A 15,298-nucleotide genomic window follows, 5' to 3' on the forward strand; every position below is an offset into this window, starting at 1 on the left:
CACGTTAAATATTGAGCTGGGAGCTAGGTATGGCTGAGTTCTAATCCTGGCTATACCACTGACTCATGGCCATTGGTAAGACACTCAACCTTTCTGGCTCATTTTACTCTTCTGTATAATGAGTATAACACCTATTTACTTCATTGAGGATGGGGGAGGTTAATTAGTTGTTATGAAGTGCTTTGAAAATGTAAAGTTCATATCAGAATAAAACTCAGGGCTGAAAGTTCTACCCTTAACCTCTAAATGAAGGCTTCATCTTCTAAATAGCTTGAATACAAAATCTGGACTTCAGCAACTGCACATGTGCATCATTTGTACCCATAATGACTATGATTGCACCAACTAGTACTTTAACAACTCTTATGGAAATTTTTTCATAGGAGTCTTTAAAACAAATGTGCATCTCCAGAGTCACATGTGTTTTTGCTGAAGGTCTGTGCACATTTTGTAGCTGCAACTTAAATTTCCCACTTTTGAAAATATGGCTACCCCTTAAAATCATTGAGCTTAAATAAAATGTGCTGAGGTTTTTTTCCTATCTCACTTCTCAGATGCCAGAGAGTGGGAAGTGGAAAAGGGGAAAATTTTGCCTATGAAGATAGTGATGAAGAGAAGGCATAGTTTACTATGAAACCTGAGTAGAGAAAAAAGGCTACACAATAATTCATTTCAAGTACCAGCCCCATACAGCGTAGAATACTTCTAGACCAGGAATGCTGATCAAGAATCTTAGCTCCAGTGAAAACAATAGAAAAAAAAATTCCCAGTTTGACATCTTACAAAGACAAGATACATTTTTGGTCTCATTATGAACTTATTCACAAATAAAAGTCTCTCCTGTAGCTACAAGAACCTGGCTTTGCTCCAAAGATTGTGAGAATGATCTCTCATATAAAATTTATAATTGAGATAAACTTGTAATTTACAAAATACTCTGTTTCAAATACTGAAGGATCAGTACCAAAGTGTTTTTTTTAAAATCACTTGTCCTTTTATGTACATACAAACAAGCATGCTGGTAATTTTATGTTTAAAGGAAGTGATATGTAATGGTTAGTCTGGGAGCCTGAACTCCTGGGTTCTAGTCCTGTCTTTGCTTCTGATTCTAGCATGACATTGAGCAAGTTAAGCTGAAAATGCTTATGGGCCTGGAGGAACTAAGTTACGAAGAAAGATTAAAGGGACTAATTTGGCTGATGCTGGGTCCTGCTCTAATGGCTTATGAGGGATAACAAATGAGGCACAAGACGTGGGTGAAGAACTAACTTCCCAGGTGGAGGAGCAGCATAGGGCCAATAATGTCTCTTTACACTGCTCCCTCTTGCAAGCCCCACTGTAAGGAGCATTCCTGAGGCTGATGAAGAGCCAGGGATGGGAAAGGGAATATTCATAATGCTTGATGTCTGGGCCGCAGCAGGGTCCATTCAGAGCCCAGACAGGTTGCAGTAACTTAGAGCAGTCCCTGGCATGGGACAAAAAGGAAATAACTAGGAATGTAAAGAGTTGGCATAGCCACTCAAAACTCTACTGGCCAAAGCACAGCTAAATGTCCTGCAGAAAATAACCCTCAGCAACAGGGGACTGGCTAGGATTTGCCATCTCTGGTTATGATTCTCTCAGAGCCTCGGTTTCCTCATCAGTGAAATGGGTTGATGACAACCTGCATCACAGTGGTGTTGGAGGCATAATGTATTGCTTGTAATGTGTTTTAAGACCCCTGGATAGAAAGCTATTATCATCATCTGTTTATTTATCAGAGCACACAACTCATCCAGCGATAGAGGTTTAAAACAGGTCATTAGGGCACCCTGCAGGAGAAACAAGGTTTAGCTTACACAAAGTGTAATTGACAGCCATGGTGTGGGAACATGTTCCATGACATGAGCATGAAAGCAAATTGCAAGCCGAGGAGGTAGTGAAGCCTGAAAGAACCAAATTTGTTCATATGCAAATGAGAGAATTGTCCGCAGAACCATGAATCAGTGCCAGGCTGTGTGGACGAAGGGGGACGTGCATACTGCCCAATGCCATGCAAAGGGGACAGGGACACTTACTCTCTGCTCAAGCTGTCATGTAAACCTAGCTTATTCCTGCCGAATAAAGCATCATGTACTACAAACTGTTCTCATCAATAATCAAGATGAGAGCAGCAAAACAATGTGACAAAGCGCAGGGAGCCGGGACTCCCCTAGTGAAAGAATTCTGGGGATTTTGTATTCAAAAGAACATGAAAGCAAAGCTATTCACTCTAAAGATGGGTCTGAATCATCGATCTGTGTCAGTGGGAGAAGATGGAGACTCTGGGCCAGGGGGTTAGGTCTTGCCCTTCACAATATGTGAGATGCGATTTCCCCCCTGCAGCTTCCCAACAACTGTGGAGGAGGCGGGAGAGGAGGAATTAGAGCTCCCAGTAGTGTAGACAAGACCTCAGTCCCCACAGTCACTCACTTGTGATGCTAGAGGCTCTGGGAAGTGGGGTGAGGCAGAACAAATGCAAGTGGGAACACAAGATCCAGAGGGGCCAGCAGCAGGAGATGGAAACTCAACTCCTGTTACACAAATGGGTAGGTTGTGTCATGAATGTGCAAGTGACTAGAAATAGCACTGCATCCTGACAGGCTCAGACAGCCAGGCGTGCAAGGGGGTTGGGAGGGAGTCATGAGCAATACAAGGCAGCAGCGCTGTGCGCCCAGAGCTACATGACTGAGTCTGTATTGTCTGAGCTGCAAGGAGGGTTGTCCTGCAGGCAAATGAAAAATTAGCCAGTGGTGTATTCTGCATACAAGGAAGCACGGAGACGATCAGGAGGGAGCTATTTCCAGCGTAACCAGGATTAATGACTTGGAGTGTGGGCCAAACAGCTGTCTCTGATACTGACAATATCTCAAGGCAGCAAAAGGCTGGGTACCACATGCAGCCAACTATCTCCTCCCTGCAGGTGGATGCTGGGGTACTGGAGAAGGCCTATATTTAGACTACCTATTGGGATAATATAATGTTGGGGGGGCGTTCAGGCCCAGTAGTGATAAAAGATAATCACACCTACTTGCAGGGCCAGTAGTAATGACTCTTAGCACTTATATAACATGTCACCACACCATAAAAGCATTAATGAATGGAATCTCACAACCCCACTGTGACGTAGGTAGCTAAGGGCTATTTTCACCATTATAAGAACTTTCAGTATTGCCTGTGTGAGTCATCAGCACAGCTTGAATTGCAGCATAAATCTCTATTACGTGAGTTAATGGAGTAAAGCCTTTGGGTTGTAATAGTAGTAGTAGCAGTAACCTGTTAACTTATAGTGGACTAGTCATTAGAAAGAGATGCGCACACACACTTTGCCAATGTTTTACATATGCAAAGATGTCCATACATTTTCATGCACAACTATTGCAACTGCACATACAATAGTCACTTACATATCCAACTGGTTATTTAATGGGATAGTGTGTACAAAAAATGCCTGTACACATTAAACATGCAGTTGCTTGCACATGTACTGAAAATCTGTCTGGTCGATGGGTTAATGATTTTCCCAAAGTCATACTGTGAAACAGTGGCAGAGGTGGGTTTAGTTCACAAGAATTCCTGGCTCTGTCACCTTCTCTAACCTCCAGACAACACTGCTTCATTAAAACAAGCTGCCTCCAAGAACAGCAAACAACTTCTTACTTTTCCAAGCACAGAAGTCTGCACAGGATCGTCCAGGTGGGCAACATTACCCATCAAAGAAAGCAAAAATCGAGGTTTCATTTCAGAAGCTATATAAATATAAAAAGCATTACCTTGAAATTGGTTTCTCTTTCATAATTTTTCACTTAAAAGTTCTGCTCCATTAGGCTCCCCCTAATGTTTATCATCTCTGTAGAACTATTTGATAAATCCTTTTTCCTTGTGAACCTCCGCCTGTGCTGTTAATTCATTTTCATTTGACACAGTCATTTCTTCCTGCCCTTCGAAAGAGATCTGTATTGTGCTGCATATTGTGCAGCACGCTCAGGAAGTGTTTGCACACGTGGTGGTAAGAACAGGGGGGCTGTGAACTGGGACACCTTACTTCTAGCTCAAGCTCTGCTTCTAAACTTGTGTGTGACTTCTGGCAAGTGACAACCTCTCTCTGTCTCAATTTCTCCAACCATTAAACACGGCTCGTGCAATTTCTTTACCTCAAAGGGGTATGCTGAGGCTTAATTAATGTTTGGGAAGCCTTCAAGCCCCTCAGAGGCAGACTTATTTCAGTGAAAAATCTCACTATCCCTCTTAGTCCTAGAACACACATAATGCTAATATATAGCACTCTTCAACCAGAGAACTGTTACCCCTTTACAAAGGAGATGTGTCCTTATACCCACTTTACAGATAAGGAAACTATGAACTAAAGGACAGTGAAATGACTTGCTCAAGGTTGGGGACAGAGCTGGGAACAGACTAGCCGTTACCCGATTCCCTAGTTTGTTAGTGTGAGTCTTTCTGTTACTATTCTGGAGATTATCCTGGGTATGTCACTCCTGCATATCAGGACTGGAGAAGTTATTGTAGAACTAGCTGTTAGAACCCTAATCATTCCTTAGAGCAAACCTCCATTAGGTTACATGTTTGGATCAGCTCAGATAAGGATTCCTCTCCTTTCCCTGACTCTGAGCATGCCTACCGCTCTCTCTTTACCAGCCCTGTGACTTTTCAATAGGATCTGCCACAGGCAAGTGGGAAATATTAAAGAAATACTTGGCAGGCATCCAGCTGAGATTCATTCAAGTTAATCAATGAAAATAGCTCCAGTACCCAGCACAGTTCCACAGGGATTAACAGATCAGAGCAAGCAATAGGCTGATAACTTTTTAAAAAAAGCTATGGGCAAAGATCTATAAAAAAAAATAAGCAGTGGAGTGTTAAAAGGATAATTAGTGAAGGAGAAAGAGCCCGTGGATGCCAACCTGGGGAATACTTCACTAAAAATGAAAAAGATCTGCAAATACATTATCAGTAAATACAATGGAAAATAGATAATTGATCCATTCAATAAAAAATAGTGTGGAATTGACAGCAATGGGTAGGGAAGAGTCAGCTTGTTGACTGTTATATTTTTACAGATGGGAGATAGGTTAGCAAGCTGGCTAAGTCAGTTGGTAGATCCTTTCTAAAGCACTTTCCATCATCAACACACTTCATGAACACAGTCTGGTAGATAGGCACAGATCGGTTCAGAAGTCAGTAAGTACGTCAATGGCCAATCCAGGATTGGTACATGGACACATCTGGCACCCACTAGACCATTACATTTAGAAAATAAAGCAGAAAAAATACTAGGCCCAGAAGAAGACAGGCCTATAACATTATGAAGGGGGTAAAAGATATTTTCCCAAGGGCTTGCACCTGTCACATTGACTCCAATGGGAGAAGGACTGAGCCCCAAGTCCTCTGAGAAGTCAGATTCTTAGGAACTAGGAAAACTGCTAAACTTTCCCACAGATGGGCCCAACTCAAAATCCTGAATTTAAACCACCTCTGAGTTTGGGTGTTTGAAATTTACATTTGGATTTGGAGTTGGATTCCCATTTTGAAGCTTGAACCTCTTCCTAAAGAAGGGAATTGCAGAGCAGTCACAGTATCTTAACAATACTGGTGAAAGCAAGTCAGCAGCAATCAAGCTTTTAATGTACCCAACTTTTAGGGTATGTCTACACTGAAAAAACAGAGAGAGATTTCTTAATTTGGGTTAATAAACCCAGAGTAAAGATTGCTTTGGATCTGTCCCCAGTGCTCTATGCCTAGCTCTGGAACAGTGTGGTCTAGTTTTTAAATCAGGGGTCTGTGAGCCACGACTGTATCCTGCATGTTATTCCTGGCTCTACTGATCTCTTTATGTCCCAGTTTCCCCAGCTGTAAAATTATAGTATTGTAGCCTCACTGTCAAGCAGTAGAAGATGTTCAGGATCTTGCAGGTTGACTTCTCAGTGGAGAAGAAATCAGTGATGAGGAGTGTGGGTATCTTAAATATAACTTCTTTTATTTACACATATTTTCCAGTCCTCAAACAGAGGTGGTCAAAAACAGCATGCAGGCAAACCAATGCCAGGTTCCCAAGAAGCAAACTCCCATCAGTTACCAAGGCAGAGAGCAAACTCTCCTGCTACTCTCACATCTCCCTTTACCTAGATTCTTGCATGACCAAAAATTAATACACAAGATGTCTTCCCAAGTCTGAACACATGCTATGAAAGACACCATGGAAGACTAGGAATAAAAGTGACACCTACCATAACAAACTAGATAATTTTTACTATGTGTTGTGAGATCTTTGGATGGAAGGATCTAGGCAGTTTTATTCACAGCACCATTCTGTTGCCTTGGGCAAGTCGCATAAGCGCTCTATGCCTCAGTTTCCCCATCTGTAAACAGAAATAATATTTAATTACCACAGAGAGTGATGAGATTACATTAATTGCTTGGGCAATGTTCTGAAATCTTCTCATGATCAGTTCTATAGGACAGCAAAGTAATATTTTTCTCTCCATCTCCCAGGCACATTCTGTACCTACTAATCTTATCTATTAGTCTACTGTGCCTCCCTGTGTCAAATGTCTTACTGAAATCTGTGTCCATCACTTCCCGCTTGCCTGTCTGCTCAGTGCATTATCGCCTTAAAAAAAATAATCCCCACCACATTTGTTTGACAAGATTTATCTGTGATGAAGCCCAGCTGGCTGGTTTTTAATCAACTCATATTTCTCTTGATGTTTTGTGATCTCATCCCTTATTAATGTCGCTAGGATCCTACCTACGACTGAGGTCAAACTCGCTGATCTATAATTTCCTGAGTATACATGTACTGAAGCAGCATCTTTGTGGAGTTAAAGAAGCAGCTCCACTCTGATGAGAGAGAACCAAAATCAGAACTCCTTCCAATTTTCACAGGGAGGGAATTCTGATTAACTTATTTGGATCCAACCCCCAACCTTTTGAATTTTGTTATGCTTATGGGTTAGAGTCAAAACTGGAGAGAGGCCTATTTCTGAGTTCCAGTTCAGATGCAGTCAAAAACTTTGGCCAATTTTACCAGTCCCAAGCATTAAAAATCATGAGTTTGGCTTAAGGCTCATACATTTTTTTCAATTGACTTCTGGCTTCTAAGCCTTTAGTATTCACTTGGGTCCCTTTTTCAAGCTTTTCTCCTCAACTATGAAAGCTAGAAACTTATTTTTTTTTAATGAAAACTGAGATTTTCCACAACTCCATGAATCCAGGAGCTGGGGCTTTAAGAAAATCACCAAATATGCTAAGATTTGGAATAAAATTGAGAGTCCTGGAAACACTGGAAGCTCCCTATCTGTATGTCAGCTGAACCTTCAGTTTTAAAAAAAAGCAATCAGTGTAATTGCTTATTAAGGGCTCTATTCTTCCCTCAACAGGCACACAGAATTCCCATTAACATTAGTGGAGGGGAAACACGTACTGGAAATTCCTTTCAAACATGGAGGAGGATGTTGTGTTGCAATCCAATACACCATTACAGTATAAAGAGAGCTGATCAAAACTCAAAATCTCCATTCCGTGGGAAATTTTTACATTTCCAAATTTTTTTGTTTCAAATCAGAGCAAACCCCTAGAAATATCCCAGAACATGACATTTAAAAAAAAACATTTTGGGTAAATTAAAAACATTCTGACTGATTTTTTTAAATTAATATAATTTAACTTAAAATAAACATAAAACTGTCATTTCCTATGAAAAATCAAAGCCTTCCATTGTAGAAAGGTCAAAATGGAATGTTTCAACATTATTGAAACACTTGGTTTCTTTTCTAAATGAATTTTTTTATGAAAAATCAACGTTTGCACAGAAAGTTTTGATTTCAACAAATCAGCATTTTTATTTTCTTGTGGGAAAAAGATTGTAGGAAACTTTTTGGCCAGCTGTACTTATAAATACACAAATACATGGGTGGAAGGATCTGGGACTAGAACCCCAGACCTTCAACTACAAGTAGAACGCCTAGAGCTAGAAGCATTAGCAGACCCCTTGGCCAGGCTCTGAGCTAGAGGGTAATATCCATAACAGTTCCTTGCACAGCCAGTATATTACAACTTGACACTGAGCAGGTTGCCATTCAAACCAAAGGGTGGTGACAACACAGGCTATAGGCATTCATGTTGCCTGGTGAGCTGAGGGTATGTCTACACTATGAAATTAGGTCGCTTTTATAGAAGTCGATTTTTAGAAATTGATTTTATACAGTCAATTGCGTATGTCCACACTGAATGCATTAAGTTGGCGGAGTGCGTCTTCACTACCATGGCTAGCATCGACTTACGGAGTGATGCACTGTGGGTAGCTATCCCACATTTCCCGCAGTCTCTGCCGCCCATTGGAATTCTGGGTTAAGCTCCCAATGCCTGATGGGGCAAAAATATTGTCACAAGTGGTTTTGGGTACATGTCATCAGTGCCCCTCCCTCCATGAAAGCAATGGCAGACAATCATATCGTGCCTTCTTTCCTGGGTTACCCGTGCAGATGCCTTACCACAGCAAGCATGGAGCCTGCTCAGCTCACCGTCACCGCTGCTGTTGTGGGCAAGTCTACTGTGGGGGCTGCTGTGATCCAAGTAGCCGATGCAATCATTGATGTTCTGTTATCAAGGGTAGTGACTCTGGGAAACGTACTGGCCTTTTCAGATTTTAGGTGCATCATATTCCTGTTCTTTGTCACTGGTGAAGAAGTCTTGCAGCCATACATTCCAGTCCGGTCGGCACTGTAACACCCCATAGAACTTCTGTGGTTGACATATGTAACAGCTCCAGGGCTCTTGCTCTTTTGGCTTGGCCGAGGTACCTTGCCCTACCCGGACCTCCAAGCATTCGACACAGAAACACCTTCAGCAGCTGGTATTGCTACACAGCAGCAGCTCCTTGCCTTCTCAGCAGATGGTGCAGTAGAACTGCTAACAGTCTTCATCCACTGCTTCCGCTGCAACTCTGCTCTCCTGCTCCCCAGTGACAAACTTGGGGGATCGGTACTGGTCCTCCTGGGTGCTGCTGGCAGCAGATGTTGCAGTAAGACTGGTAACTGTCCTTGTCGGACATGTAGCTTAGCTGTGGGTTCTGGGAACGTCTTCCCTGCCCGGCTCCTAGCAAGGTCCAAGCATGGTGTACAGCTCCATCACTTCCCTTGCAACTCTGCACTCCTGCTCCCCAGTGACGAGCTCTGGGGATCCATTCATGAAGCCTGGACAGTTGTAAGGAGCAATTCAACTATAGGTTGAGCAAGTGCAGAATGGTGGTAGAATGTGCCTTTGGACATATAAAAGCACGCTGTTGCTGTTGGTCAGACCTCAGCACAACCAACATTCCCATTGTTATTGCTGCTTGCTGTGTGCTCCATAATATCTGTGAGAGTAAGGAGGAGACATTTATGGTGGGATGAGAGGTTGAGGCAAATCGCCTGGCGTCTGATTTTGAGCAGCCAGACACCAGGATGATTAGAAGAGCACAGCAAGGCATGCTGTGCATCAGAGAGGCTTTGGAAACCAGTTTCATGACTGGCCAGACTTTGGTGTGACAGCTGTGTGTGTTTCTCCTTGATGCAAACCCACTCCTCTGTTGATTTTAATTCCCTGTAAGCCAACCACTCTCCCTCCTTCAAAATAAAGTAACTATTATTTTGAAACCATGCATTCTTTCTTTATTAATTTAAAATAAAAAGAGAGATAACGGACAAGGTAGCCCAGGTGGGATGAGGGAGGAGGGAAAGACAAGGCCACATTGCTTATTGTAGCCACACTAAAAATCAAACTGTTTGAATGACAGCCTTCTGTTGCTTGGGCCATCCTCTGGAGTGGAGTGGCTGGCTCCCCCTACCCACGTTCTTGGGCATCTGGGCGAGGAGGCTATGGAACACGGGGAGGAGGGTAGGTGGTTATACAGTGGATGCAGTGGGGGGTCTGTGCTCTTGTTGGCTTTCCTGCAGCTCCAACTGATGCTTCATCATGTCCGTTTGCTCCCCTATTAGTCTCAGCATCGTGTCCTGCCTCTGCTCTTTGCACTCACTTAATTTTTTCCTGGCCTTTGCCACTGAATGCCTCCATGCATTAAACTGTGCCCTGTCAGTGTGGGAGGACTGCATGAGCTCGGAAAACATGTTATGGCGAGTGAGTTTTTTTTTTTTTTGTCTTCTAATCTGCGATAACCTCAAGGACGGAGATGATAGGGAGAGCGAAGAAATATTCTATGCTCTATGATTCAGGGGGGACTGCATGGTCACCTGCGCTGCTGAGTTCATCAGGCTGACCAAACAAGAAATTAAATTCAAAAGTTCCCGGGGCTTTTCCTGTGTACCTGGCCTGCGCATTGGAGTTCAAAGTGCTGTCCAGAGCAGTCACAATGGAGCACTCTGGGATAGCTCCCGGAGGCCAATACCATCGATTTGCGTCCACACTAACTCAAATTAGACCCAGCAAGGTCGATTTTAGCGCTACTCCCCTCGTCGAGGAGGAGTACAGAAGTCAATTTTAAGAGTCCTTTAGATCGATGGAATGGAGTTGGTTGTGTGGACGCAGTCATTTTTAAATCAACCTAACGCAGCTAAATTTGACCTAACCCCATAGTGTAGACCAGGGCTGAGAGTTGCAAAGGGGCATGTTTAAGAACATAAGAACGGCTATACTGGGTCAGACAAAAGGTTGATCTAGCCCAGTATCCTGTCTTCTGACAATGGCTAGTGCCAGGTGCCCCAGAGGGAATGAACAGGACAGGTAATCATCAAGTGATCCATCCCCTGTCGCTCATTCCCAGCTTCTGGCAAACAGAGGCTAGGGACACCGTCCCTGTCCATCCTGGCTAATAGCCATTGAAGGACCTATCCTCCATGAATTTATCTAGTTCTCTTTTCAATCCTGTTATAGTCTTGGTCTTCACAACATCCTCTGACAAAGAGTTCCACAGGTTGACTGTGCATTGTGTAAAGAAATACTTCCTTGGATTTGTTTTAAACCAGCTGCCTATTAATTTCAGTTGGTGACCCCTAATTCTTGGGTTATGAGAAGAAATAAATAACACTTTTTTATTTACTTTCTCTACACAAGTCGTAATTTTATAGACCTCTATCATATCTATCAAGTCCTAGTCTTTTAAATCTCTTCTCACACGCAAGTTGTTCTATATCCCTAATCATTTTTGTTGTCCTTTCTGAACCTTTTTCAATTCCAATATATCTTTTTTGAGATGGGGTGACCACATCTGCACACAATATTCAAGATGGGGGCATACCATGGAATTATATAGAGGCAATATGATATTTATCTATTCCTTTCTTAAAGATTCCCAACATTCTGTTCGCTTGTTTGACTGCAATTGCACATTGAGTGGATGTTTTCAGAGAACAATCCACAATGACTCCAAGATCTCTCTCTTGAGTGGTAAAAGCTAATTTAGACCCCATCATTTTATATGTATAGTTGGGATTGTTTTCCAATGTGCATTACTTTGCATTTATCAAAATTGAAATTCATCTGCCATTTTGTTGCCCAGTCACCCAGTTTTGTGAGACTTTGTAACTCTTCACAGTCTGCTTTGGATTTAACTATCTTGAGTACTTTTGCTTCGTCTGTAAACTTTGACACCTCAGTTTACCCCTTTTTTCCAGATCTTTTCTGAATATATTGAATAGGACTGGTCTCAGTACACACCCCGGGAGACACTACTATTTACCTCTCTCCATTCTGAAAACTGACCACTTTTTCCTACCCTTTGTTTCCTATCTTTTAACCAGTTACCAATCCATGAGAGAACCTTTCCTCTTATCCCATGACAGCTTATGCTGCTTAAAAGACTTTGGTGAGGACCTTGGCACTATATCCAGTGAATCTCCCTTGTCCACATGCTTGTTGACCCCCTTAAATAATTCTAGTAGGGTGATGAGGCCTGATTTCCCTTTGCAAAAACCATTTGGTGATCATGTACATGTTATTACTTACAATACTGTTCTAGTTCACAGCTATTTCATAAAAGGGTGGTGTCTGAGCTGTGGGGATAGAACGAAAAGTCTGTTGTTTTCATAGCTTGCTACATGGTGTTATCTTAAAGGGAACAGATGTGCTGTGATCAAATAGCATTCCCTAGCTCCAATTTCTTAAGTCCTTTGTGCATTGTGGTGTCTCCTTGGTAGCCACACCTGCCTGCTTTTCCAGACAGAACTGTGGAAGGGTTTTTCCAGTTTTAGGTTCCAGTCCTTTACTGAAGAAATTGGGAAGTTAAAGGCTTAATTAGCAACAGAATATCTGCAAATGTGCTTACTCCTGCACATCCATTTATGTCAATGAAGCCTTGCATTTTTGTACGCAAGCAGAATCTGTGCCCCAGACTGTGTATGTAGGGGGATGTCTGCTTTCCTAAACTATATGCACAAAAGCTTATTTGCTCATCAAATGGAGAATTCGATAGGCACTGATGTGCCAGTGGCAGGTACATTTTGTTTTGGCCACATGAAGGGAAGAATTTAGGATTTCATAATGTTTCAACTCTGATACTTTATAAAGTCATTCTATAAGGATCCATAGCCCTTTACCAAACCGCCGAGCTAGCCAACCTTCCTGCACAATGGTTTTCTCAACACCTATAACTTTCCCAATGTTCCTATGCTTAGGGTGACCATATTTTCCCAAAGAGAAAATGAGACACCCCAGAGGCCAGCTCAAGGCCCCCTCACCGCCCCCCACATGGGGCTGGCCTGAGCCCTCCCTGCCTTCCATCTGCACAGGGCCAGCCTGAGGTCCCCTCCCCCTTCAATGCACAGGGCCGGCCCAAGCCCCCCTGCCAGCATAGCGCCAGCCTGAGGCCTCCCTCTACCCCCCATACACAGGGCAGTTCAAGCCCTCCTGCTATCCACCCAGGGCCAGCCTGAGTCCTCCCTCTCCTCCCTGTGCACAGATAGGCCTGAGCCACCCTGCTGCCAACCCCTGTGCGGCCAGCCCAGTTTTGAAAAAAAAAAAAAATAAAAATTGGGATGACTGGGACAGAGCTTAAAAAAGGGACTGTCCTGGCTAAAATGGGACCTATGGTCATCCTTGTTCTGAGGCATTCTCCATTTTTTAAAAGCAACTAATTGGACTCCTCTTCCCCCTCAGCACTGGTGTGAGAGGAGGGGAAACCTGAGTTTATGTTAGCTCTTCCTTCACCAAGAACAAACGGGTTCCCTCCACCCCTGGCGCACAGCTCTTGCTACTTCATGTTAACTAATGATAATAAACAGTCAAAGTCTAGATGCTGGAAGCACCCAGGAAACAATTGACCCCTTCCTGCCAAACCTAGCAGTCCGTTCCTGTAACTCAGACAGCAGCCTTGCTGCAAAGTAGCTGTAAGCACAAAGCATTCTGGCTACTGGCCTGCAAATCAGCCCTGCCAGCATCTCTGCAGTTAACTAGAGTAGGGTTAGCCATTTCAGACACAAGTGGAGTGAGCGCCTTTGAAAAAATATTTTTTTTTTTACCTTGAAAGCAGCCAGTTTTGGTATCTTATCAAGTTCTTAGCAAATGTGACTGCAGTGAATTCCCTTTGGAAATATCTTGGTTTAAATACATCTTTGCATGTATAGTCAATTTGTTTCTAATTAATATTCCCTTTGAAATCTGTCAACTCCCTTCACACTCACTGTGCTTCTCTGACTTGGAACACAGAATGAGAGTATTTCAGGAAAGAGTCGCTTAGGCATGTGGAGGCATTAGATACCACTTTGTTATCTTGCTCAGTTTTTAAAATCAATTTCTCCTCCTTCCCTTTGAAGAATTTCCAGGCCAATGACTTCCTCACCTTATCTCCCTATTTATACTACTATTTGGTCTAGGTGTTACTTAATAAGCATTCTGCCCTGAAGGTGCAAATTGAATGATATTTCTAGCCCACATTTCCTTCACTCTATACTTTGTTTTTAAAATAACCTAAACAGTTGAATTCTTTTATCTTGTGTTAATATTTTGGGCCTGATGCTTCTCTCTTACACTAGTGAGAATCAGGGGGCAACTGCTCTGGAGTGAGTAGTTACATCAGTGTGAAACCCAAATGACTTCTTTGAGAACTGAGGGTGCTCTTTTGAGGGGTCAGGCTCTTTTGAAGAAACACTGTTCAATTCCTGTCATCTTTAAGGCCCTAAACTGGTTTCTTCTACTACATTTTTTTGGTGAATATAGTGCCTGTGAAAGAGGTCAGATTGCAGCTGTGCAGCCTGAAATCTTATCTATCCCCTGACTGGGCAGTGGCAGTGCAAGCTACCCCCAACAGCCAGCCTTGGCAGTGTGTGCCAACAATGCCTGAATGAGGGGAATTCAGTCCTCAGCTTCTCCTCAGGTTGCCAATTGGTGATGGGTTCTGTGATGGTGAATATTTATCCCCAGGAACTGGACTGAGAACTACCACAATAATTACACACCAGCCACCAAACTAAAAGACAAACCCAGTCAGGGGGTAGATAAGACTTCAGGCTGCATAGCTGCAATCTGACATCTTTCACAGGCCCTATAGTCACCAAAAAAGGTAAGAGAAGAAACCAGAGTGTGGCCTTAAAGATGACAGGAATTTAACAATGTTTCTTCAAAATAGCCTTTTGATGGGGATGAGCTTTACTTGGACTTTTAGTCACCTTAGAAAAATAAAGAGAAGGGCAAGGGTTATGAAAGAAAAATTAGACTTGCACTTCACTCATCCTGTCACTTTAAGCAGATATTGCACTTGTGTTTTAAGACTGGTTTTTATGTGGTCATATGATTGCTTGACTGAAAAATATACAGTGCCAACACTGACAGGAAAATCTCTTGCTTCAGCCATTTTCTGGTCATGAAAATTTATTCTGACTGAGGAAATAATAAAGTTCTTCACTGGAAAATTTATGAGAGTGATATGCCTCAGGCTGAAAAGCAAAATCAAATGGCTATTAAGCCAACATTTATTCATAATACACGTTGCCTGTCCCACTTGGAAAAGAATGAAAGGCTGGTCACAAGGCTTTGGGCTTGCAGTGATGGGACGAAAGGGGGTTTAAATGTAGGCAGTGGAGAGTGCTGATGAACACCCAGATCATGACCCTTTATTTCTTCTGAGGTCCCAGACTGGTCAGTCCTACCTTTCAGTCTGAAATCACGAGGCAGATGCAGCGGACACACACATTTTGGCAATAGTTAGACTTTATAACACAGTACACTTGCCACGGCAACTGCCCTCAAAGCTGACAGATGGCAGGTTTCAGCTCTGCTGAGACTGGAGCAGGGCATTCTCAGTGACGAGAGAACAGGAATGGAACTCTCTCCT

The sequence above is a fragment of the Gopherus flavomarginatus genome, chromosome 11 (genome assembly GCF_025201925.1).
Source record: "Gopherus flavomarginatus isolate rGopFla2 chromosome 11, rGopFla2.mat.asm, whole genome shotgun sequence".
NCBI classification, from domain to species: Eukaryota; Metazoa; Chordata; order Testudines; family Testudinidae; genus Gopherus; species Gopherus flavomarginatus.